The 26,994-nt window shown below is 38.1% G+C and overlaps 1 long non-coding RNA gene across 2 annotated transcripts; it reads left to right on the top strand.

The window, feature by feature from the left end:
- The first annotated feature begins 262 nt into the window (after nucleotides 1–262).
- LOC310909582 lies at nucleotides 263–25,380 on the top strand. 2 transcript variants are annotated; one of them, XR_014590110.1, is made up of 4 exons: nucleotides 263–459; nucleotides 1,915–2,074; nucleotides 22,050–22,169; nucleotides 23,191–25,380. It is a non-coding gene; the product is annotated as an uncharacterized lncRNA (long non-coding RNA). The 2 variants fall into 2 exon arrangements; XR_014590111.1 differs by lacking the exon at nucleotides 1,915–2,074 and having other exon boundaries at nucleotides 271–459.
- The last annotated feature ends 1,614 nt before the right edge of the window (nucleotides 25,381–26,994 follow it).

The following is a 26,994-nucleotide window of genomic DNA, read 5'->3' as shown; positions in this document are numbered from 1 at the left end:
TCCTTAAGTTTGTTTTTCTTCTTCGAGACAGCTTCAAGTTGTCAATCATTCAAAATCACATTAGAAAAGCAGACAACACAGACACCAAACTCTGAGTAGAAATATTCTCAAAAAAATTCTCAAAGTTGAAACTAGAGCTCTCTAAAAGCAACTTTATCTGAGCATAAGCATAAATACAACCAACAGAAAGACTTCTCAAGGAAAAAATTTGCTGTTGAGGACCCAAAGTCCACACACTAAGCTCTTGAGGGGTAGGAATATGAGTCTTGCAGATTTTTTTTTTTTGGTTGGTTAGTTATTTGTTAAACTTTGGACCAGTCAGGTTCCATGGCCTGAAAGCCCTTTGGCAGCTGGAATGCATTAGCTGCAGTGCTGGAGTGTATCTTCCAGCATAATTTCATGAGAAAGGAATCTCGTCCACTTTCTCCAAGACCCTTTGCCAACACGTATCAAAACAAGGTAAGTGTGGACAACTGGTAGATTGTCTTCAAAAGTCATGAGTTTGACCAAAATGTGCAGATAGATGTTCCCTGTGTATATGCTTTGCTTCAGGGAGACTGGCAGAGATCACTGACCCACTGTGTTTCATGGGGACAATGCCATCATTGATATGGCCTTCCTATTAAAAAAAAAAAAAAAAAAAAAAAAAAAACACCACCCCAACCCTAATAAATCATGACAAGAAAACTAAGAGAACCCTACTCCTTCTCTATAGCACAGGTTTTCCAAACACCAATTTGTGTGGCTTCACCAAGCCTGCTATGTAAATGTATATGGAAACTAGAGAAAGCCAAGCAACGATGAAACAAATAAACTGATCAATTACATAATCCTTCTGTTAAGTTATGATCACATTATGGAAAAGTCTGAGAAATCATACTCTAAGTGTTTCCTCTACTGTTTTCGTTCAATCTTCCTTGCAAACAACACATATTGGCTTTGCTGTCATGACAGGAGACAATACATTTACCTTGATTTATTTAGCCTACTCAGAAAAAAAATTTAAAAGATCTTTATATTCAAGCAATCTGACATAATGAACTAGATTGTCCCCCTGTAGGTGTTAGTATGTAAAACTAAAGGTAACAATGAACTTTTTTAAAACTAAAGGAAAACTGAAAATGTCTCCAGACACCCTTCTCTGTAAAATCTAAACATCTGCTTAAGATCCTGATGCAGTAACACAATATGTCTGCAGCTTTCGCAGTTATGAATAAATGCATCTTAAAACACAATACTGCAGAATCCATTCCTCCTCCATTTGCTTGCCAAATTCAGAGTTCACAAATCTCTGACCTGGGTCCTCTAATCAGTTCTTGGCCCTCTGGCCTCCTCTGGGAGCTGCAAAGGTGGAGGGAGTTGGCTGTGGCCAGCATTGTTCCCTCCTCTTGCAGGAGTGCCCTCCTCACTGGTGCTGGAATGCCAGATCCAGAAACACTTTGTGCTTCCCACTCTCAGTCCTGACAGAGCCAGAGGTATTGCAGGAAATGGAAGACACTGTAGGGCTGTGGCCAAGGCAGCAGAGCACAGGCAGATGATGCCCTTGAAGAACTGGAATGTACCTGCACAGCTCAAACCTGCTGTGGATTTTATTTGTGAGAGTCAGAGGCAGGAATGATGTCAAAATCACCTCATTGAAACACCACCTTCACCCTGTCATGCTATGGTCAAAGGTATCCCCTAAAATACAACACCAAGGGCCTAACGGGTATGAAAGCCTGGACGTTATTTTCAGTATGTTTTATTATATCAAAAAGAAAAATTGCAGTGAATAGAACCTTGAATCCTTAAAATTAAAAAAAAAAAAAAAAAAAAAAAAAAAAAAAAAAAAAACACCAAGAAATGGATTATAGTTTTTTGTGGACTAGTCCCAGATGAAAAGATGAAAAATAATTTAACTCACTGTTCTTACAGAGAGACAGGGACTGTGGTCTTTGCTGCCTGGGGCTGCAATGCAAGTTCATGGAACTCTCTTGAAGCTCTTCTCTAGTTACATCATGATTACTTACTTCTGATTTGGCTTAGTCGGTGACATTTCTGTGCATTACTCCATGGATCATAGCTATGTACCAAGGTAAATGTATGGCAAGATTCTTTTTATTTCATGTTCAATATCAACACACCTTGTGACTATCACAGTATTAAAGCAGCTGCTCTAACAAGAAACACCTTTGAGTTTGGAAGGTTTTTTAGCTGAGTCCACTTTGTTTATCCTTGATAAATTATTTCTGATTTGTTACTTAGTTTGGGTTATAGAGTTATCAGCTCTTCATGAGAGGACTAAACCCCCAAACCTGCTATTTTTCAAGGGGGCAGGGATATTTCGTTATTGTGTTCCACTTCATTCCCTTTTGTTTCATTTTTCTCCTGGTAGAAGACTGCCAAATATTTCAAAGCCCTTCTTGACAAGTAATAAAATAATTTGGACAGAGCAAGTTGCAATTAGAATTTTTTTGGCAGGTTTCATATTTTGGATGCTGATGAGAAGGGTATCAGTTTTAGTGTACTTGACCAGTTCATTATTTCAGATAATTTCCTGCCATACAGCACACCATTGCTACAGATTGTGTTTGGTTGAAAAACCAGCTAGGAAACACATCCCAATTTCTGGGTTTTTTTGAGTGCAGATAACATTAAATAAATTGGTTTTTCTCCTCCATCTGTCATTCCCCCTAACTTAACTCATAAAATCTTATTTCTCTCCTTAATATTGTGTATCTAAATACTGTTTCTTACACTCCAGAATGTAATATCATGTCACTTATTATACAAGAAAAGGTTGTAAAACACACAGAGGAACACATTCACATTGCTGTTATTGGGGGCCAAATTCGATTATTCCCTCTTTTGCTTGGCTTTGGCGCCACAAAAATCTATGTACATTCCAAAAAGACAAATTTTTTTGTTTGTTTTTTTGGGGGTGGGGGCACTTTAGACAAGGGCTGTGACCTTCTGCACTTTTCTGCACACCAGAAGCCATAGGTTTTTATTGGATCCTGTTCTAAATTTGTGTCAGCACTTCCTTTGTAAATCCTTATTTTGCTCCCAGACTAAAATCATATTTTGTTGGTATGGAGAGTGTTAAGCACCAGACTTGATGATTTGGTATTTCTAGACCTTAAGATTACAAACAAAACACACCTTGTGAGAGTTCAGAAACACTTTTTACTGGACAGAGATTTGTTCACTGTATGCTTTACAGATGAAGTATCAGGCAAGCTGTTTGCAGGAGTTTTTATTCCCCCTACACAGATTTTCCAATAAAAACTTCCAATGAAACCATCAGTGACAGACCACAAGGCAAGACATGCCATTGATGCCCTTTTCTCCCCCTGCTAGGAGAAGTCCTGGTGGTTTGTGTAATTTTTTCCTTGCAGAAGAAAAATACTCATAGTACTAAAATCAGGGTCAGAGAGCACTGAAGTGAAAAAGGGGTCAGGATCCATGTCCCCATTGTCAGGGAGAGTTGTTTTTCTCAAACTTTCTGTCTACATTGTGGCATTTCACAATAGAAGAGGACTGATTTTTTTTTTTTACCTGTTGCTATAGACAACTTTGCTCAAGGATCAGGGCCTGGCTTGCCAGCATTCTCAGTTCTTCAGCTCCATCTCCAACACATGCCATGCCTGCTCATGCAAGTGGAGATGTATTGAACAGACCTTTATAATATGGTTAAGGAATAAGTGAGACAGTTCTAAAAGTGTAGCTTTCCACCCCTTCTTTGTTCTCCTGTCCTGCATCTCTTTGGGCAGGCAAAACCCAATCTGCTAACACCATAACCAGTGATTTCTTCAAAACTGCTTCATTGCCAATGATCTCACATTGCAGGGCAACCAAAGGAAGCAAATGGACTTCCACAGTGCACTTCTCCTCGATCACAGAGTAGCTTTGCTGTTTGCCTATCTGTCCTCCACACACGTTTTAAGCACTGTTCAAGGAAAATGCACACAGCCCTCTTTGTGATCTGTATTTTCTCTATCTGGCAAAATGTGTTTGACTGATAGCATAGCAATACACAGAAGTCATGTGCAACACCTCCAGGAATGATCAGCTGCCTCTGAGAGGCCTCAAAGAGAAGGACAACAAGCACATCCTAACCATTTGAAAAGTTCAAAGCTAATTGTAACTTTAAGGACCAAAGCTCTTTATGGGTAATACATGGAGAGCTGACACTGATCAGCACATACATTTTTGTAAGAAACAAGAAGAGAAACCCACAAGAATTCATAGTGCTGTTCACAGTATTGCAGTGAGTTCAGTTCTCGGGAGTCCCATGTTGCAGGGAGAGCCATTCGTGTGGTCCCTTCTGGTGGTGTTTTCACAATTCTCCTAATTAATTTGATATGAGCATTCCTGGCAGTGTTCGTGGCTGAGTACTGCAGAAGCTGGATAACATTTCACTGATGATTTGCAGAAACCCTTGTATGTTTATATCTTCAGTGGACCATCAAATCCACAAAATGCTTTGGTCAGTTTAATAATTATCCTGGGAAGCAGAGTAGGGCTGCCGTTATCAAGATGCTAGCTTCTGCCTAATGATTTAAACCAGCTTTCATTCTTTGGGGTGACAGATGTGCCTGAACATGATGCAGAATGCATTACTTCCATAATGGGATTGTGACTTGTTATTGATCTCCATCTCTTTCATCACCACATTCACATCAGCTATTTATGTCAGTCTCAATAACTAGTCACATGTATGTCTATCTGCATGAAGACTTTCAAGAAAACTTGTGAATCTTGCTCATTTTATTCTGCCTTCAATTTTGTCAATTCTGTTTTACATTGTTTGTTTCTTAAAGTAAAGCCAAGATTTTCCTTTTTTTTTTTTTTTTTTTTTTTTTTTTTTTTTTTTTTTTTTTGTTATGTTGAATATTAACACCTTCCTTGAAACTCTCAGAATTGTTGACCTCCTGTAAGGCAGTGTTTTCCCTTAACAGCATTCAAATCTTAGGGAGTTGGTGGGCTGTTAGATTTCAAATTAGTGTCATCACATGCAATCAGTAGGGGAAGAAAATCCTTGTATTTACAGTAGCTACATTCAAAAGAATTAAAACAAATCTTAAATGTGCATGGACATAATTGCCACATTTCCCAGGGAAAATACTGCCCTAGTTAGACTCCATGGAATGCAGAGAATGGAAAAAAAACAACACAAGGGAATATCAAATGAATTGCATGACTTCCATCCATGTCTTCAGCTTTCTTGTTTAAATGAGGATAAGCCAGGCTTCTAACAAAATCCATAAGATTTACCTGTCCCATACCTGCAAGACCCTTGGCCTCTCTTCTTTGCTCCTGATGTTTCATTTTTTTCCTGCTTGCAACATGTTGATAGACAGAACAATAGAAATAGAGCTGGAACTGCAGAAGTTTTAGAAGTTTTTCCCTTTTTCTTCAGTTTCCCCTAAATCCAAGGTCAAATGTGTGATTGAAATAAGACAATTATACAAATCCCTCCACATTTTACTAAAGAAAAGACAACATAGGCATACTAATGACAATTGGAAATATAAATCACAACAGTGCATTCCCCAAAAAGACAAATTCTCCAAAAGACTGAAGATGGAGTAAAAACTGCAGCTTCCTCTCCTAAATGAAGGGAAAACTTGCTTTTCCTCTGTATTATTTCATAAGCATGTAAATGAACAGAGGTAATTTCTAGTGCTCACTTCATGCTTCAAGGAAAAGAATTTTCCTCTCCACAGAGTACTGCACACTTAGCACACTGAATTGAGCAAAATCTCAGGATCCTAATAAAGACAATTACATATAATTGTATATAATACAAAATAAAGAGAGAGGATGTCAAATCTATCATAGAATGCTACACCAAACACACAAGGTGTCCAATATTTTAGTTTCTTTCGTACAACTGTATCATGATATTGCTGCTAAGTTATGATGAAGTTACACTGTGAGATGTACAAAGAAATTATCTAAATGCTGGTTCACTGAACTCTGAGACATTGGGAAAATCTGGCATTGAACCCACGCTGGCTCAAAAGCAAACTTTCAAATTGAAAAGGGAGGATACACGATTAGTCATCCTCTGTAATTAGGAGGATGATGATGTAGTCTACTGTAGATGACCTTCACTAAGCCACTCTCATAGTGAAACACTGTGTCTTTAGCTAAAAAAGCACATAATTCTTGCCATAAAACTGTCTTTCCCAGGAATAACTTTTATTTTTGCCCCAGATGAGTATTTTTGGAATCTATTTCAATCTTCAAGTTTAGAAGGAGCTAGTTCAGCCTGGTCCTTATTCTACCTACAGGTAATACCATTCTGCATTTTTAGGGTGAGATTAAGGCACTTTAGTAAAGGTATACCACAACACACCATGTTTCCCCCTGTCTCAAATGTCAAATCATGATCAGATTCTTTTGCACTTTAAAGTAACAGGCTCCTATCCTAAACCTTCAAGGATTAAGATGAAATTTCTCTTCACTGGGCTCATTTCACTGCAATTTTCCAGCTATTTCATCCCTCATGGTCTCTCCCTACACCCTCTAAAACATGACTACACTGTTCCAGTGCAGATCCTCTCCCTCACACACCATCCAGAGGGAGAAGCATGCTGCAGAAGGCTGAAGAAATGCTCACAAGTGTCCACAGTCTGCTGGGATTTGCAATCTCCTTCCCTCTGGAGGAGTCTAGCCCAAGGCCAGGCTTGCATGCAAGTAATTTTTATGCATTTATGCAGTACCAGACTTGTGTGGCAAAGGGCCAAACAGAGCTCTGTCTCATTCCAGGCTCCATATAGATTATGGAATCAAACCCATTGACACTGTTTAAGCGGGTACACGTTAAAAGGTCCAAAGAGAAATGTAAAGTAAAACGTGTGGCCTCCATATGCAACTCTGTTCCCCAAACAGGCAAGGATGTAAATCTCTGGTTTCTCAGCAGTTGAAAGGAAAAGCCCAGGATCAGAAACCTGAAGTCCACTACATCCCAATGCCTGTTATTTTCCACTGGCTGGCTGTAAGTCTTCAAAAAACACCTCGCACTTGACAGGGATTAATTGGAGATTAGTCTTTCTGACCTGAAACAGAACTTCAGAGAAATACTGACTAATATCCCCTGTAGCTGTAACAGACTAACGTGAAACTGCAAACCCTGGAAAAAAAAATGCTCAGCTGAGTAGAAGAAAAACTACAGAATGCTCTTCAATAGATCCTCTGTAGGAGGGAGTTTATATCTAGCCAGGCTCTTTAATAAATCTACTTGATTCCCTCTGTGACCCTAGTTGATCCAGTTCCCAGAGTTGCCATCCCACTGGTGAAGAAAGTAAAATTTGCCACTTACACTCAAGATTGCCTCACCATAAAATGATGTGCCCTACCTGTTGATTCAAGTAACCTACAAAATTCTTTTTCCAAAACACTGGATGTACTGGCTTCTGCTGAACAGAAAATAAGAAAGTATTTTTCTCTGTTCACATGTGGGTAGAAGAAGGCTGAAGCAGTTTAGGTGTTTCAAAAGGAAAAAGGAAATCAGTATATTTATGCTCCCCTGTGTCCTGAGCCTATTCTACCTACTGCCATAGTAACACAAGCACCCTGCAGATGTTTTTCTGCAGTGATAAAGAGAACTTTTCTGTGAGACGTGCACAGAGAGGCTTGGGCCAGTTAGCAACCCCTGGAGTTCCCCTATTTTCAGGGTGTTTATGGACTCTGGATGGCAGGTTGGCATCAGCTATAGCCAGTTGAAGTAAACTGAGCTAAGCATTTCCTGCAGAAGAATGAAAAATGAGTGATCTCATGGCACTGAGTTCAGGAGCCCAAAGCACTCTTCTGCAGGGTCTCTGCTCCATTTTGGCCCCAGCCTGACCTGAGCTTGTGTTTGAGTTTGAAAACACTCTATAATTGTTAGCCTGAGCAGCAGATGAGTTTATTTGACTCACACCATATGATGAAAAGACACTGAGCCAGATTAGATAGCTTAGTTTACAAACACTAAATGAGGTCATTTGATCCAGAAATCTCTGCCTAAATGTTTGCCTAAGTAGAACATATGGAATATGCACATAAACATATAAAACATTTAAAAAAAAAAGCTTTCCTGTGTGTTCTCAAAGGTGTTTCACCAATATACCCTTTTTTTCCCACACAAATGGCATATTCATCTGAGCTCACATAAATAAAATTGGTAATAGAGTTTGAAAGGTACCTGAAGGTGTCTGTGAGGGTTTTTGGTACTTTTGTAATTTCTACAGGTGTAGCTTAAGCACAACGGTTTGGAGGTCTGTTTAGCCTGAATGTAATTGTATTCAATCAGAAAAAACTTCAGAGCAATGCAGATAATAGAAGCTTCTTTCACATTTGGAGGGAATTATGGAGGGTTTTACCTTATAATAAAACAGTCTATCTTAAGTCTCTTTTGGGAGTTTGTGTTTGTCTTCCAATATTCCTCCTTGAGAGAACATCCAGAAGTAGAGGACAGCTCTGTATCATGTTTATGAATTATCTGAGAGCATGCTGCAAGTTAGTACAACTTTTACTATCTGAAATGATTTAATGGTCACCCACGAATTGTGCAACTGGTTACCTAATACACATCATGCAGCTTTCTCTTCCTTGATTAGATTAAGCCAACCTGAGCCAGAGGCTCAAAATGTGCTTTTCATGAATGTTCTTATGAACAAAAAGGTACTTTCACTAATATCCACAGAAGGAAAATAAAAGCCTCAGGTCAGGAAATCACTAAAGCATGTGTTTAATTCCTCCCCTCCTTAAGAGAGGAGTTATGCTGACACTTAAGTTGCATTGATTAGCTGTGGTCTGAATGCTTTTCTGAACCAGAAGTGACGAAAAGGCAGCTGCAGTTCAGTTATGTTTAAACAAATGATTTAAAGAGAATGAAGACTAATGGTTTATTGCAACAACCATACCTTTTTTAAAAATCACTAAATTTTCATTTTTCTAACCTCCAATATTCAGTTAATATTGGCTTTCAGCCCTCTGTCCTTAAATTCTTGTGTCCTTATGTGATTGAAACATGCTTAATAGGATAGCCTCCATATGTCCTATTAGACAAAATTTGGGTTTTAAACCTAGATCCAAGAGTAATTGAAGTTAATGGAAAGACTTAATTGTTTTCAATGAGAGTTGGATGAAGAACTGATAGCTCAACTCTGGACACTCTCTTTTGAACACACTCACCAAGGTGCTGATCCAACTCCCAGCGAAGTCAATAGAGGGATTTGTGTTGGGATTTGGATAATAACTCTGTTCTTCTTGGAGTCAAATCCCCTTTGTCAATATGCACATGCACAAATACAGAGATATAAATGAAAACAAATGTTTGGCAACTTGTGACAGAAAGTCCAAATCTGTATCTGTGCATTTGGGCCAAACCAAAATTGTTATGCTTGACAAAAACATCATTATGATGATCTGGTTTTGGTTTTTGCTTACTAGTAATTGTTTAGTGAGCATAAATCTAACTTCTCATATTTTATTTTTTTGCATAAATATATTCTACTGTCACTGTAGACAGTAAAATGAGAGGGGTTTCTATGTAAAACTTTCTGTTCAGACTTGTCATAACTTTGACAAACATAATCCTCTCAGACCAGAATTTTCCATGCTTGGTCTCCATCAAGAGCAATTCTGTTTTTGCCAAGTATAAAGAAGTTTGCTTCAGCTCTTTCTTAGTTTCCAAAACACAAAACGTTTCTCGTTTAGGATCGATCCTACACTCAAAACAAAAGGGATGTGGGCTGGATTCCCAGAGGTGCAGCGCTCTCTCAGTTCTCATTGGCTTTAGTGTTTCTAAAATCAGCTTCTGTGTTTTTAAAACAAGAATTCCAAGCAGATGAGGGAATTCTGACTTGGACACAATGAGCTGAGCAAAGCCTTGGCTAGCAGAGTTGGAGGGAGTAGAGATGTTGCTGATTGCTTCATCTGCTGGGAGTATGTGCTACGTGCCACACACTTGCTGTGCTCTGTGCTCATGGTAGCACATGAGGACAGGAACAAGGTGGACACTGAGGAGAAGACAAAGAGATGGGAAATCTCCCAAACCTTTGCAGACTTCTGTGTTCAACCCAACTGAGGCAGCTTTTTCTGCTGTCCAGATAAACAGTTTCACAATTCATGCTGATAACAACTCAGACCATTCCACACCCCGAAACAGACCCATTTTAAGACCCAGTGACAAAATAACTGGTTCAGTCCCCAGCATCTTTTCCAGAATGGTGCAGGCACTCTGCCATTTTAGGCTAAAATGATCCTTTCTGGGTTGTGCTACCCCTCCAAATGCCAGCTCATGCTACTCATTAAACATTGAGACCATCCTGCAGTTACTTGGCTTGTGTCCTTCAAGACACTGTATTGCTGTAATTTTTACTGCATGAAGAAAATATCATCAGATTATCCATCTCACTGTGTTCTCAAGATATTAGATGGCCACCATTAACGTACATCCATATCACCTTATGATGATAAGGACATGAGAAATATACAGATATTGAAAGTAGTACCTAAACTCTAAAGTGCAGTGAACAAGTACCAAAAAATTCAAGTGAGACTGGCATGGTAAGAATCCAATCCCTACAGTTTGAAAATAGTTCAATTAATTCATCAGTAACACAACACAGAAAAGTTTCTGGCTATTCATTCTTCGGCTGACATAGGCATGAAATACTTCCCTCAACAGGTCTATTTGTTGCAGCAAGAGGGCTTGAGTTATTTTTTGTGTGTTTTGCCAAGTTTGTTTTTAAACAAAGCCTGTGAAGCCTGGAAAATTTGTGAAATAATAATTATAAAATATGAAGTTGCAATGAGAATTTGGAATTATGGTAGAAGGTATTTGGTAAACAGATACTAAAAGGGACTAAGGTGACTGACAATCAAATCCATGACTTGAGAGTGGAAAAGTCAGAGTCAAGAGAAGGAATTCTACCTCCATGGGAGGGAAGACAGAATAGAATAGTTCAGTAGGAAAAGACCTACAATGATCAACTGCCTATGTGATAGATCCAGCTGCAAAGGTGACAGTGATTTGAAGTCATCTGCAGCTGAGAGATAAAATAACATAGCTCATACCAAAATCCTGTAGTTTGAGTAGCTACTTATAATTTATGGATGAAAACTGGGTCCCTGAAAGAGTTCACCAGCCTGCTGTGGTGTTTATCTAAGCTTTTGCTTGTTTTATAGACCTCACTACTGCTTTTAATGACATAAAGAAAACAAATTAAAATAAATGAAAAGAAAAACGTCCCCTAGCAATAAATAGGCTGTGAATTACAGAACAGCAGTAGCTGCTTTCAAAGGCTAGAATGGCAAATGCACACATGCTGTAGCAGCCCCAGGGGTTGACAGATGCCAAAATGCCTGGATGATCTGTTCATTCATCTCCAGGCAGGTACTGACAACAGCTCCTCTCCAAAGGGGAGGCTGCATGTTGTGCTGACATCCACATCAGATGACTGAAATCCCACCAGGATTTCTGTGCCACACATTTTTTAGCCTGAAGATCAGAGAATGATTTCAAGGCATTTCTCCAATACCTGATTTACAAAAGGCAGCAAAAATGGAGAAGAAAGGGGGGATGCCCTTTCAAATACATCTCTAAATTCAGTTACTAAAGTCATGCTCAGCTTTGTAGTTTTTTCAGACTGATCACTTTTTTCAAAAAGCAAAAAATATACCATTGAGAGAAAAACAAAATGAAAGTATTTTTCCAGAAACTTTTTTTTCTGGAAAGGACATGTTATCATGGTAAAGAAAATTTACATGTTACGTTTCTCAAATCTTGATTAACTTGATCACCTGCTGTGAAACTCCCTAACATCTACTGAATCAGGTGGGTAACTTGAGCCTAACTCCTAATTTAAGCCTGAAAACTCTTTTCTGTACCCACTGTGCATTTCAAGTGAACTCAAAACCAGATATTGGAACTCGATATATTTCTTGAGGAACCACTGGTGTTCTTTGTATTTAGCCCTGTGACCTATGCCTCTGTATGGGCTAAATCACACCAGCTGCTATGGGAGGGAGATTTAAGCCCTGAGCTTCAAGGACCCACAGGAGAACTCGCCCCTCCTGAGCCCTGAGCCTCACAGGACTGGAGAGGCCTGTCTTAAGAAGAATGAAATTAGGCACACACAATATTTGAGAAAGTTCAGGCTGATAAACTTGGCAGGACAAAAGGACAAGTCTTCAAACTTGCTTCACTTAGCAAGATTCAGGAGAAATGTGCCGACTGTACATTCTCTACCTTCATTATATTCTTGGAGTTTTTACTTCCTCTGTTGCTCCCCATCCACAGATAGGTATCTAAACATGGGGAAAGGAGAGTGTTTTCACAGCTGCTGGAACCGTGTTATACCTATGGACTGCAGGCCACACAGGGGGAGTGCAGTCGTTCCACTGTTGAAATAGTAAGATGTTGCTTAAATCAGTAGGTTTTAATTGTGTTGCTTTACATTCAGTTCTCTACCTAGACAAAAAAAAAAAAAAAAAAAAAAAAAAAAAAAAAAAAAAAAAAAAAAAAAAAAAAAGTTGATAGCAAAAGGAGAATTGTTAGATTTCTTTGCAGGAGTCAGAGCAAGGAAAGAATACAATCTTATGAAGCCACCAACACTTTGCAGCTCTTTGTCTACACTTGACATTTTATACATGGCTCTGCATTTCAGAATGTACCAATGCTTCTCAAAAATCTAAGTACCTGGTAGGGCAAAATGGAACTTCAGGATTTATTTTTTTCTCTTCTGAAGTATCACTAAGAAGATGAAGAAAGAGAGGAGTCCAAACTCTGAGATTTCAATTTTCCCAAATGGAAGACATCATCCTCTTCGCAACTGAATATTGCACTTAAAACACCTGAATTTCAGTTGGAAAACAAACTACCAGTATTTGAAATAGGGCTCAGTGTATTTTTATCATATTCAGAGTCTCTCTTCACTATCTCATGCTGGCTCATGTTGGCCAATGTCACTCGTCCAGTGGCCCAAAAGAGCACTTATTGTGCTTTATCTATGGAGAGGAAGATTAGCATCACAAAAATGATCTTGTAATTGGTACTGTTGGCAGTGCCAAAAGAAAGACAATGATTCTGAAACACTTAAGAAACTATTGCCCAAATCTGCAACTTCTGGGAATTCATGTAGGTCCCTTACAATGAATGGAGTTTTGCCAGTAGGCCAACTGGTGACCTGCCTGTTAAAACAAAAGAAACCCAGCCTTGATCATTCTTTTATTGTTCTGATTCTTTTGCAGATTTAGAAAATGTAACACAACTGCTTAAAATAACCCCACCATTTATTATTCCAGGAGCAATGTTTTCTTAATAATACAGTCAAAGTGTGTCTGGAATTTTGAAACACAATTTATTTTCCCAGAACACACCAGGCAATCAAAAAATTACATTCCATATCCAGAAAAAAAAAAAAAAAAAAAAAAAAAAAAAAAAAAAAAATTGCTAAGGGTAAAAATCTATAAAATAACACTGACCTTTTTATATACCTCATAAACAGCACAGAGAAATTCTTGCTTCTGCCAAACACTCCAGTTTGCAATGGTGTTCCAAATTTTCATTAGCACAGCAACCATGCTGCCTGATTCTCCAGTGGCTCAAACTGTTTTCTCACTCTTCCTTCTGAAAAAAAAAAGAGAGAGAAAAAAAGTAAGTCAAATCCAACCAGACAGGTTTATTTTATATCAATATAACACCTCTAGACAGTGAAACATTGACAAGTGATACAGTTAGACCTGAAATGTGACCAACCCAGAAGCCCAGGTTATAACTCAGGTTTTGGAAAAGATTGTCTTAGGCACAAGCCCTTTCCTTTAAGGTTCTTCAGACCTGGTACTTATTGTTAGAGCAGCAAATACTTGGATTGGTAAACAAGGATGGTGTATTTAAGACCATTTTGAAAATAACTTGAAGAATAAATAGGTTTGCAGATTATTATTTTCAGAAGACTACACAAAAACATTTGGAAGTTAAGCTGTTATGGTAATTATGCTTTTTTTTTTTTTTAATACTCGGTAAAAACACATTTAAAATTTTCTCAATTTCTCTACCATGACATGAAAGCAAAATGCCATAGAAAGCCTTTTAGCTTCTTAGTTTCTTATTATAAAGAGAAATTTATGGGGGAACATAAGGAAGAGATAAAAATACTTACTGTATAAGATTCAAATTATGATCCTGATTTTGCCAATCCCAAAATTCCAGCTAATTTGATCTGGGATTTTCAACCAATAAGAAAATATCCCTTCCAAATAGCTACACCCTTAGTTTTGAAGGTCATGGTAATTACCTGTTTATCTCATGAGACATTTTGATATGTGAGATGCTCCAGAGCAAGAAAAGTAGTTTGTGGCTGTTCATGTTTTTCATGCTGTTCATATTGGAATAAAAAAGAGTGTGTTAGAATGATTATTACTAAAACAAAATAGGAATGAGATGTAATTCCCTTATTCTTTCTCTGATGCAAAAAAATGAAAATCAATCTAAACCAACAAACAAAAAATAATCCAACTAACCAATTAAAAAACAACCCAAAAGATGGGAAATAGGAATAGAGAAGAAGAGGAAAAGAAAAACTCATTGGTTCAATGTTTTTCTGGTTTCTTCCCTGTAATATATAGATGGAAAACAAAACTAATGAAGGGGGTTTTGGGTTGGTGTATGACATTTAGGTGTCACAAAAAAAGTCTGTTAAATCCTCACCAAATATTGTTTCAGCTGCTTCAGAGTACACTCTGCAGTCACATAATGTTGGAGGTACCTGATTCCTCATCAGAAATGTTCAACACCTCTTGGGCCTGGGTCCTGTTACAAGAGAAACAGTTTAAAGGAACTGGAAGTGAAAATAATCTTTGTAGCAGATGATGTGGACGACATAAGCTCATTGTCAGAAAATACTGGAAATTAACAAAGGGGAACCAAAACTGCTCCTTTGTATAAAGTGCAGTAAGAATTATGTCAGAAGACAAAGAATACCAAATAATGAAAAGGGAAAAGAATAATCAATTTTAATTGAAAGGTGCAGTTTTAAAGGAAAGAATTTCATCCATTAGACTAGTAAGAAAAAAGCATGAAATCCATAATAACATATAAATTTATTCTAGTCAGAAACATATTTAACAATGCCATGTAAGTGAGTAGTGGGTTAATTGTTAAGATGTGGCTAAATAGGCAAAAAATTATTATTTTAATATTGAATACAATTATGATTTCTTGTGTTCTTAGTTCTTTCTTTCAAAAGGGCAGTCATAATTCATCAAGCCCCAAATTTGGCATGTGTCTCTATGTGACTTTATGATTAAATTCCACACTCAAAATTCACAGAGAATAAATAAGATGAAGTGCACATGCATCTTAATAAATGAAAGGGACAAATGAATTCATTGTCTATTGAAGCAGTTTTATAATATCTAAACATATGCTGAGCAAAGCTGCAAGCTATTAACACAAATCATACAGGCTTTAATTACAACCTAAATCTGCATTATTAAAGCAATAAAATGACCCTAAAATAAATGTTATGGAAGTCATGTTGTCCCTACAAATGAACACAGCATGAGAGTGATACAATAAAACACCCTAGCATTAACATGTTGTATGTACCGCTGTGGCTTCCCACTGAGCTAAATCAACAAGAGCTAACTCTTCTCCTCCATAGCTGTGGGCAAAATTCTCCTCTCCCTTAATTTGCCTTTGTTGGCCACATTTATCAGAGTTTCAGGAGCCTGTGTGGGGCAACATGACCCTGCTGGGCCAGCCTCCTCCCCAGGGTCCCTGGAGATCTCCAGCTCTGGGGGATGTCAAAGCACAAATCCCATCAGGAGCCAGATGGGGCAATGCAGAGCTAGGGAACAACTCAGCTTAACTGCAAAAAGACTCCCAGCTTAAACAACTAATTTTGGCATTACTGTGCCGCAGCCAATTACAATGGAGGAGTCATTCCTGAGATTATTCATGTGAAGAACATTATTCATATGACATTTACATATGAGAATTTGGAGGGTCAGCCATAATTGTAGGGCTGTTTTTTTTTTTTCTTCTGGGCAAGCACTGATCTCCAAATGCACAATCTGATATTATTTCCTAAAATAATCTGCTATTTTAGAATACTCGATATACGATCATGACATTTATGATCTGTTGCAGAGCCTGCACTGAAGTCTAGGAGCATTTCAACCACAGTATTTGCTGCCATTTCCTAAATCATTGCATCCCACATTGATCCTGACAATAGAGGAAAGGATGACAAGGGCACTGAAATAGTTGAATGTGAACAGAAGTCCACAGTTCTTACTTAACCATGTGTTTGCCACGGAGCGTGAGATAACCCAAATAAAGGGCTCCTTTTCCCCTATTCTGTAACCCAGACTGGGAAATGTCCAAAACCTTCAGTCCAATTTAAGCACATTAGGACAACTCCTAAGGAGGGTCCCTTTACAAATAAACACTCACTGACCTCTGTACCTTCTGCCAGATCCCACAAGAACCTTTCTGGATTCCTTCTGGGCACTTGTACTTTCACTTGAGACATGGCAAACAGGACCAAGCCTCACATCTGCCTTTGAGGTAGAAGGTCACAAGGTCCCCCCAGTGTTCCTTTTCTCCAGATTAACATCCACAGCTCCCTCAGCCACTCATCAGACATGTTGTCACAACCTTCACTGCCCTTCTTGGGACAGGTTGCAGCACCCCAGTATCCTTCTTGAAGAGAGGAACCCAAAACTGAAGACAGAAGTCAAGGTGTAGCCTCACCAGTGACTGCAATATTAGTTCTAAGAAAGAGATTTCTGACTTCTACACAGTTACCCCTCCCCTCCAAGGGCAAACAATTGAAAAACAGATAAGTAAACAAGCACATATCTTCTCTATCATAAAACGTGAGATTTAAACAGACATTAGACCACTTAACCTTGTTGCAGACATGACAGAGGTCAGCAGGGTTTTCTGCCATATTGATGCCTTGGGAAGGCTGACCTGGAACAGAAACTGGACAGAGCTAGAGAATAAAGTAGATATTTATTAAAAGGCCTTTAGAGTACACCTTGGGCAGGACAAGAGCCTGGCCAGAACTACACCCAAGGTGGACTCAAAATGGTCACAAAATGGGTTACGAGGTCTCACACTTTTATAAGTTTTGTTCCTTTCGTATATTGGGGTTTAATTGTCCAATTACAGCTTCAGGTTGTGTTGTATCATCCTTCTTGTTTTCTCTCTTCGGTCCACCATTGTTTATGCTTTTGGGCCTGAAAACTTGTAACTATTGTCCTTGGTCTTCAGCAGGAAAAGGATTTGTTTTGTCTCCCTACTCTGTGAAGGGCTGACTAACTCTTATTATGAGGCTCAAAACTACACCTCTAGGCAGCACAGAATCTGAAAAACATGAAAGTTAAAACTTAAGGCATTATTATGATAGCAGGTCTAATGTGTTCAGGCCTGAGTAGAACAGGCATCTGCTCATAGTTCCTGCATTAAGTATGGCCACCTTAACTGCTAATTCCTTGAATTATGTTGGGCTCCCACTGAGACAGGTGGGACACTACACATTCATTCTTCCTCAAATGTACTTATAAGAAAAGTATGAGTGCATGAGAAAAGAAAGAAAGGAAAGGCAAGAGACTGTAAAACTATGACTGGCTGAGTAACAGGTGAGCAAACTACCAGAGCAGAATTAAAAACTACTGCATGGTAATGGTCCCAAAACTGCACACTATGATACAATTATATTCTATGTCTTCATTACAATTTCAGGATATTGATTAAGGCTATTGATTATACCTGAGAGTGTAGATTGATACCTATATGTACTAAAATATGTTAAAATTCTTAGCAGTTTCACTGAAGGCACAATGATTAGCCATAATTAAAACATTTTAATTTCTCACAGTAGCATGCATATAAGTCTTTAAAATTAAAACATATTAGAAGGATGAATGCTTAACAGATGGCTTTTATAGCTACATTCATAAATGAAGGACTTGCAAAATAACCAAGCCTTAGATTTTGCACAACCTGATCAGATAAGATGTATTTTTTTTCTGTTGAAATTGCTGTATTTGCTATATCATGGTAAAATGTTGATTTTTCCAGCTTCACTCAGGGAAAACAAAATTATTCCACAAGATTCAAATATTATGTTTTAACGTGCTCAGATTATCCTACTTGATCCTGCAATGAAAGAGGGTAGAAGAGCTCACACACTTCATCCCCACTGTACAGTTCTGGCTTTGAAAAATATCTCTTAGCAAACTCTCAATCTTTCCCTGTGCAAAGTCAAAATGGTCTGCTCAAACCACAGGTGACTACTCCAAACCAAAATGGGTCTTTACAAACTACTCTTCTTAATTACCATACCTGTGTTTCTTTATAATATTTCATAACCTGAAGGAGAGAAGGAGAGAAATCACAAGTTCATCAATGCTAGCTGGCTTTCCTCTCACTCAGGGGCGAGGTAAGGCAGGCAGAGTTTAATATGTTGGTCAGTAAATTACAGCTCCAGATCAGATGCCAGCAGAGGCTCTGTGTGACAGGAGTGTGCAAGTCAAGAGCCACTGTAAAAAGCACCTTCCTGAAAACAAAATGAGTAAATTAATTCCCTTGTGGAAAGGTGGCTCGGGGTAGCAAGGATACTGCAAATTCACACTGCTCTTCACTGCATATTCATTTTTTTAGGTAGAGGACTCTAATTAAGAGCAATCTTAGAATACACATATTGTAATGATTATAGCACCCTCCCTAGAAGGGGAGAGATCAGATTTCAGCTGGGTGCTGTAACAGGGGTTTCCTCCTTCCATGCAACCGTTCAAAAATGCCAAAATGCAGACTTTGTGTGCAATTCAGTCATGCTCTGTGTGTGCCTGCCAGATGAACTCCTGAAGGTGAGGTGTGTGAAGTACCAAAGCTGTACACTGAGAGGCCCCTGCCACTTAGGCAGGAATTAGGGGCAGCAGCATTCAACTTAGGTGGCTGAGAGCACGTCTAGAAACAGAAACAGAGGTACTGCTGGGACTTTCCTAGAAAGCCTTGGCACCTAAAAGCATCACACACTTCTGAGGGCAGGTAGAATTGAATGCTTTTTTGCAGACAAAAGTACATGGAAGTGTTGAACTTGCCACCCTGCATAGTTTGCTTTAATGATGGCCCATCTATCAAGCCATGTATAAAACACGTATAAAACCTCGTTTCATACCTGATGCCTTTCTCACTAGTGTTAAGTTACAAAATCCTCAAGGCTCATGTCAGTCCTGAAAATGCAGATTTTGGACAGAACAGATGACAGTGTCTAATTAATGAATGTTACCTAACCTTTTATGGACACAGTAGTAGGAAGAATTCATCCTTCTTTATATTTTAACTTGTTTAAGAGAAAACAATCATATAAAAATAAATATGTCTGTCATACTTCAGAGACCACTTTTAAAGATGGCTCTGGTTAATTTAATCCTTGTCACATTTTTATTTTTCAATATATTTACACAGCTTAGACATTTAGAATTTCTTTTTCATTTTAATTTCCAAGAAATGCTTTGCAACATTTCATAAATTCACAAAAGCATTCAGATTTTCTTCTCTTTCATTTCACCTAAGATTTTGGCAAAAGTTATTCTTCTTAACTGCAGTGCATCTATACAGTCCATCATTTTATTCTTTGGAGAAATGACTTCAATGAGGCCTCAGCAGCTATAAAATATATTCTTTTATCATTTCAGGGTATCAGTGGGATTAATCACTCTCAATCAGCTATTTTATAGCCATGGTGTGAGAATGTCTAAGGTTTATTTGGAGTATTGCATTTTTTTTTCAGGATAAATCACGGTAGACCATGTCAGCCACAGAAAAATATTACTCACTTCCTTCTCGTCACTCTTAATTGGGATCAAGTGGTTTTAGGTCAATCACTTTGGTCAAGGAAATTTATGAAAAATACAGGTCTATTTATACATGATAGAGGTAATGAATGTTTTTTACAGACACTCATTACGATAAAAAGCTTTTCATTCCTCATCCCTCACTGCATCACTGTGAGAAATTCTATGGAGGAGATGAATGGCTGGATTGTAATATTGATTTCCCTGGGTTTTCTGGCATATGCTCAGGGTAGCACACAGCTCAGTATCACTCACTTGTTAATCATCAAACACACACACACAACACAAAGCTTGTTTCTGTTGCTAAATTTGTGGGATTTGACCAGATGGTAATCTCAGCCTGACAGGTGTATCCTGAAAACTCATTTAAATATTTGTAAATAGTGGCACCATTCCTGCTTTAGGTGATTAATAACTGCTGATCCTGTCACTCCCTTTAACATCATTTCTATCTTAACAAATGTTGAGCTTCATAACTCAAAGGAAACTTTAACAAATACCGTTTCAACCTTTCTTACTTGTCTTCATTAATCATTCAGCAACTTCTTTTCCACCAGCAGTGAACAGCATATATTAGGTTGTGAAAATTCTAGCCCTTATTCACACAGCTACAGAAAGTCAGGTCTGGCTTATCAGATCAGCAAACATGAGTCACTGGGCTGAAAATTCTGGATATCTATCTGCCTCATGGTGAAATATTAGACACTGTTCACTAATTTAAAAAAAAAAATTAAATTTATCTATTACCATGGAAAAAGTTGTGAAGTTTTTTATATCTCTCCATTTTAGACCTCTTATTTAAGAGGGAAGGGAAGGGAAGGGAAGGGAAGGGAAGGGAAGGGAAGGGAAGGGAAGGGAAGGGAAGGGAAGGGAAGGGAAGGGAAGGGAAGGGAAGGGAAGGGAAGGGAAGGGAAGGGAAGGGAAGGGAAGGGAAGGGAAGGGAAGGGAAGGGAAGGGAAGGGAAGGGAAGGGAAGGGAAGGGAAGGGAAGGGAAGGGAAGGGAAGGGAAGGGAAGGGAAGGGAAGGGAAGGGAAGGGAAGGGAAGGGAAGGGAAGGGAAGGGAAGGGAAGGGAAGGGAAGGGAAGGGGTCATGCAGAACAGAATTACCTTAGAAGCACAAGGCAGGAAAGAATGCAGAACCAGGATTTGAGGACAGAAGGGCAGAAATGGAAGAAAAATTTTGAGACCAAAGGAAGGGTATCACAGATGATGCAAGAGGACAATTTGTGGAAATGAACAATAGTGCAATGGGAGAGACTTTGGGACAGAAGTGGAGACCAAAGTTGAGGAGAATAAATGGACTGGAAAGACAAAAAACAGACAGAACTGTGAGAGAACAGGCACTTCCAAGACCCAAGGCTGTAATCAGGACATCATTTTTCTAGGGGCAAAACATGTGCTTCCATTCCCCTCTAGTGGCAGGTACACTTAAAAAAACCCACCCATCAGTTAGCATTTTACTCCTGTGGGGTTCAAGGTGACACAATCACCTTCAAAACCTGCCAGTGACTTATGTAGGATGATCCTACTACCTGCTTTACCCCCTCGTCCTCCCTTATTTTGCAACCTTTGAAAAGACAATGAAAAAATTATATAGATATTAAATATGCAAAATCAAACAAGAGAAGTCAGGAAATTAAGCCTGCCTTTCAATACCTACCAAAGGGCATAGCTAGGGTAATGCACTTTTTAGTAATGCACACACATTTCCCAAAGAGTTACAAATCTCTGTGGTTCCAGACTGGTTGGTTCCCACTGAACGAGCAGATTATTACTGCTATCCCATAACATATATTGGGAAATTGCCACTTGGCATTCTGGTACTATCCCTTCTGTGCAATGATATCTTTCATTTGCATGTTAATAAATGTCAAAGCGTGCCTTCTGCTCTGATTTGATTTCTACTTCTTTTTTCTTTTTTTTTTCTTTTTTTTTTTTTTTTGTGATCAAATTCATGCTTTTCCATATACTCATTTCCTGCATGACACCAACCAAAGTATTAATTGGGAAAAGTCATAAAAAATTAATTCATTTTACTCAATTTGGGTTTTTTTGAGGAATAGGTATTCCAGTATACACAGGGATTCACATTACAGTAGGAATTAAACACTGATCACATCACATACAAGAATTTATATATCCTGCACATCCCAGAGAACCACACCTCTTCAATAAGTCCTTTTGTTTTCTTCTCATTCCAGATCCTATTTTCAGAACTATAATTGCTTAACTGAAAATTACAGTAAAAGGGGAACTATGCTGCTTAATATTTCTATGCATTACGTTGATATCTTTACTGACATCGAATGGAACACTTCAAAGTGAGTTCATTTTTGCCTTGGAGTTTTGTGTGAAATTAAACTGAAAGTAATTATTTGTCATCACCAAAAATTAGTAACTGTTGGCATTTTACACATGACCTGATTTGAAAGTTAATCAAGAGCAGGTATTATTTGTAGGGTTTATCAAGTGACCCAAAATACAAGCTCACCCTAATAGCCTCTGCAGGAACTCTTACTGTTTTTTCCTTTTCATATTGTTTAAAGAAACTTGCCAGAGGGATTTATTCTAAGAGTTAACAAACCATATTAATTCCATTCACTGTAATTGTTCTTATCCTGAGTTTCATTACAGGCTTCTAGAAACCTTTCCTCCACAAATCTGAGTAACATTCATGTTTTGATCCCAGAAACCCTTTTTAAGCAGTGCTTTTTACTTCAGAACACTAAGCTTTCTATTTGAAACCCTTATTTTCACAAAACCACTGATGAAGGTTGCACCTGAAGTTGCAGCACACTCAGAAGGTCCAGCTAAGCAGTCTGATTTGTTAAGTTCAGGTTGCTAAGTCAACCAGAAGAGAGAGCTTCAAAGACAAGTGTGGTAAACAGTTTGGAAAGCCTGAAACCACCAAATGTCAAGGTTTTAAGAAAAGTAAATAGAAAAGAAGTTCATTTTTGCTGAAACTACCATGGCTTATTTCCAGTTGTAAGGCAGGGAAAACGCTCTCTGCTCTTTAATTGCTCATAAAGTTTTAATTAGAGAAGTTTCAAAACATGGCAATCGCACTGCTGAAAATCAGCCACAGTTTTGATTTATAAGTCTGCAAAGGATTACTTGGTAGCAACCAGGATGGATTGCAGTGCTTAAGCCCAGAAAGCTCTAATATGTTATAAACACAAGCAAATGATGCAGTAATTGCCCCTGATTGCACTACTTAGAAGTTTTTTAGAGGCAAGCCAAAGAGAAGCTGATAGTACCTATGTGCCTATGGCAAACAGTATGTGACAAGATCAAATCCATGCAGGAAATCCTCAAGCACTGTTTCCTTTTTCCTAAATGCAGGTGATACTCAGGAGGCCTTAGAAAGCCAGCTCTGGGACAGAACATCATCAGGTCTGAGGACACATGGAACTATCAGGCTGTGGAAAGAGAGTTGTGACAAAATCAACAGAACCATTAATGCAGATACCACACTCACAGAGGAATGGTTTTCTTCCCTCCTTTGTCTGTCTGATAGGAGCAAACTTTCCTTTTATTATATCCATAAACCATGTCATTAGCCAGTAGGAGGAAGGGGATGGGTGAAAATCAGGAGGGAGCTGTGAAATCTCTTAAGTTATGACATTGCATTCTGAGGCAACTTCTGTAAAATTCACATACCTATTATTTATCAATCCAAAAAATCCACAGTACTAATGATCAATGTCCAGCTCTTCCTTACCCCTTTAAAGATACCCACTTACAAAAACCTGAAGAACTTACAGAGTGTGGCCATTTCAAACTTACAAACATAAATTTCCATAAGCTTACACTGTATGAAGGTGATTGCTAATTCTTCTCTGTGTAATGACCTTTATAATTTATTTCCCAATTGAATTTCTAAGAGCAAAAGTTACCTGAAGCCTGGGGCTGGAGAGGACTCTGTTCAGGAACCTGAGGAAACACCTCCTCCTCCTCCTCCCCTCCTAGAATTTATGTCAGAGGTGCCAAACAAAGAAATCACAGCAGTTCTGGAACTACTGCAGGAAATCTAATGTCCACATGTGTTAAACTCAACAACTAATTACACACAAATTTGAAATTCCTTGAACTGTTGGTATTTCAGGTGCTCATGTTTACAAATATTTTACAAGTCACTACAAATATTGGACTTGACACACAACTGTCAGTACTAACTTCAGTGGCAACAATACTGTTTAATTTGTTATCAGCACATTAAATCTCTGGGCATAAAACTTAAAGTTGATAACACAATTCAGTCTGATGGAATTCCTAATGACATCATAAAAAATTCTTATAGGTGCAAAAACATTTTTTACTTTGAGACCTCATGCTACCCACAGTCAGATAAAATCACTGTTCAATTTTACTGTCAGATTTGAGAACACTCTTTCCTGAACTGATATTAGGATCCTTAATGTTTCTAAAGAATTATTTGAAATCAAGAGAGTTATACTCCAGCAAATTCCCAGAGAAGAGCTCCCTGTGGAGCTACAAGGATTTTCCTGCTACAAGAATTTCAAAATCTCATTAGAAAGCATTTCCACAGCTCTTTGAGCTCTAATCCCAAATGGAAAGAGCTAGATAAAAGGAATGTGGACTTAATAATTTTTGTGTCAACCGTACTCTTTTTATAGGTAGATTACATTCACCAAAAAAAGATTAAGGTGGCCAGTGAGCTCCTCAATTCGAAACTAGCAGCACTTCTCAGATGGCTTAGCTCTCGGCTAAGTTTACAGATATCTACAGATTTATATATTTTTAGGACAAATCACAAGGAAAGAGCCAATTATATATTTCATTGTTTATTGTTCTGTTCAAAGCCTCTAGCAAAGCTTAAGATAATGCATGTCTTCAAATCAAATGCAAAAGTACATATTTTTAAAATAAATTAAAACATTGCTTTTTAAAGGACAATTATTTTTCTTCAGTTAGTATCTGCAACCATAAAAAGATCAAACATGCTTCAAGTCCTGAGAATCCTGTTTAATATTTAATATAAAATATTTGACAGATGTACCACCTTTACTGTCTCCTGATTTTTTTTCCTTCTTTTAGTCACCAACAATAAGTTACCATTTCAAGATCACAAATGGAGCACTCCAGCTTCCATTTGATTCATATGTATACATAAAGCAGGCCACTTCCTGAGTAGCTTTATTTAAGGATAACTGCATACAGTCCCAGAAGGAAAATGAATGATTCAAATCATGCCTGAAGCCTTATGATCTTGTTTATGATGACTATGATCTTGGACAAGTGGCCTGGTGGTGCTGAACAAAAATTACATAAGTGGGCATATTAATTCACTTCAGCATTTATCTGGAAATGTCATCATCTTTTTTAAAAATACAATCACTTTTATCCTTAAACCCTGTTTGATCTATATTACTCTACACGGACATAAAGGGGGGGAAAAAGAGAGAAGTTTTATGTTCTATAAATTTTGTATGTTCTTATACCACTATAATCCACTGAAGTTAAAAAATTGATTGTAAATATTCCCTTGAAAAATTTAAAGAACCTTGTCTTCAAAATAAATGGATACATGTTTATTTGCTCTTAAATACTGAAATTTGTTTATGTCATATATATAAAGAGTGATTCCTGTTTGATTTAAACACAACGAAGACTTACTCTCAGTCTGAGGGAGTTCAAAGGAGCCACAAATTACCTCAAACAAGGCCAAAAAGTGTTCTTTGGACAGATTCATACATCTCCAGGCCAGAAATACACTTTTAATTATCTAGTCAGATTTCCTGCATAATAATTAACACATAGCCTCCTGTACAGACCCTCACCAAATGATTTCTCCATCAAATCTTTATTTTCTGATTTAGCTAGACCACATGTTTATAAAATAACCACCTTTATTTCATTCAGTATTGACTTACTTTTAAAGTTATCACATGCAGGAAAGGGACCAGCTGACTTCTGTGAGTACCAGATTTGAAATGAGATGGTCACCTTGGAGCTTTGCATTTTCCTGTTTCCGAAACTGCCAATTCATACCAGTTTACCTTCTTCTCCTAAATCCGAAACCTTTAAAGTCTTGTTAGACTTCACTCCTTTGATATTGCTGACAGGATTCAGAACCTTCCCAGAATATTAATACTCCTAGTTCAAACAGGCTTAAGAAGACTTGAACAAATAATTTTCATTGACAAGTTGAAGACACATTTTCATTGAATCTTGCAAATGCAGACTTACAACTGATTCGCATTCTTTTTTCTGCCCAAATGAGCATTAGAAATAGAGCACTTACATTGAATCTACTCTCTATCTGCTCACAAAGATCAGTGTGTTCCAACAAGGCTGAGGACATTTGGCCTCTGAAACCAGCACAAGAGAATTTCCTCAGCTGTAAGTCCACAAGAAGTGCTGCTGATGGCAATGCCAGGCTCCAATTTGCCTTTTTCTCCACTTCAAAGGCACCTGAACAACTCAAGGTCCTCAATCAGTCCTGATACTTAGTTTTTATGAGGAAAAGCACAACACAGGACAACTGATAGAGTTTATTCAAATTCCCAGTGCTTACCACTTGGGCAGAGCTGATTTATTGTACTGCTACACAAAACCAGACTGATACACCAAGTCCCACAGCTGACCTCTGCTTCAGAAACATCTGGTCCAATGATATGAAAAAGTTCACCACATCTGCACACAGTAAATCAGTTAGTCATAATGGGGTTTGGCAGCCAGTAATATGAAAGTATGGCACACAGAGTAAGTAATGATGGCTTTTGCTGAGTTAAAAGATGCTTTAGGACACACATGGTTCAAAGGTCTTCTTTCCTAGGGTGTCACCATCTGCATGACATTAATGATGAAGACAGATCCCAGGTCCTGCCTACACAAACAGAGTATATTTTACTTTTCTTTTTTTAACTTTTACTTTAGGGATCAGGCCCTTATGCTTTGATTATACCATCTTCTTTCAGCACTCCACCACAGCAATACAAAATCCTTCTACAGCTGCAGGCAACCCTCATGTTAACAGTTGGCACCTTATAAACCAAGGGTTATAGAGCCAACTCGTTCTTTAATCCCTTGGATGACCCATTTATTTATTTTTTTCTGTCTCACCTGAGGAGGTACCTTACCCCATGGTTTACTCCTTTAATTCTTCTGTCTTCAGGTGGAGAA

Source organism: Zosterops lateralis (assembly GCF_965231275.1).
Source record: "Zosterops lateralis genome assembly, chromosome: 5".
Taxonomy (NCBI): Eukaryota; Metazoa; Chordata; class Aves; order Passeriformes; family Zosteropidae; genus Zosterops; species Zosterops lateralis.
This window is presented reverse-complemented; position numbering and strand designations above follow the sequence as displayed.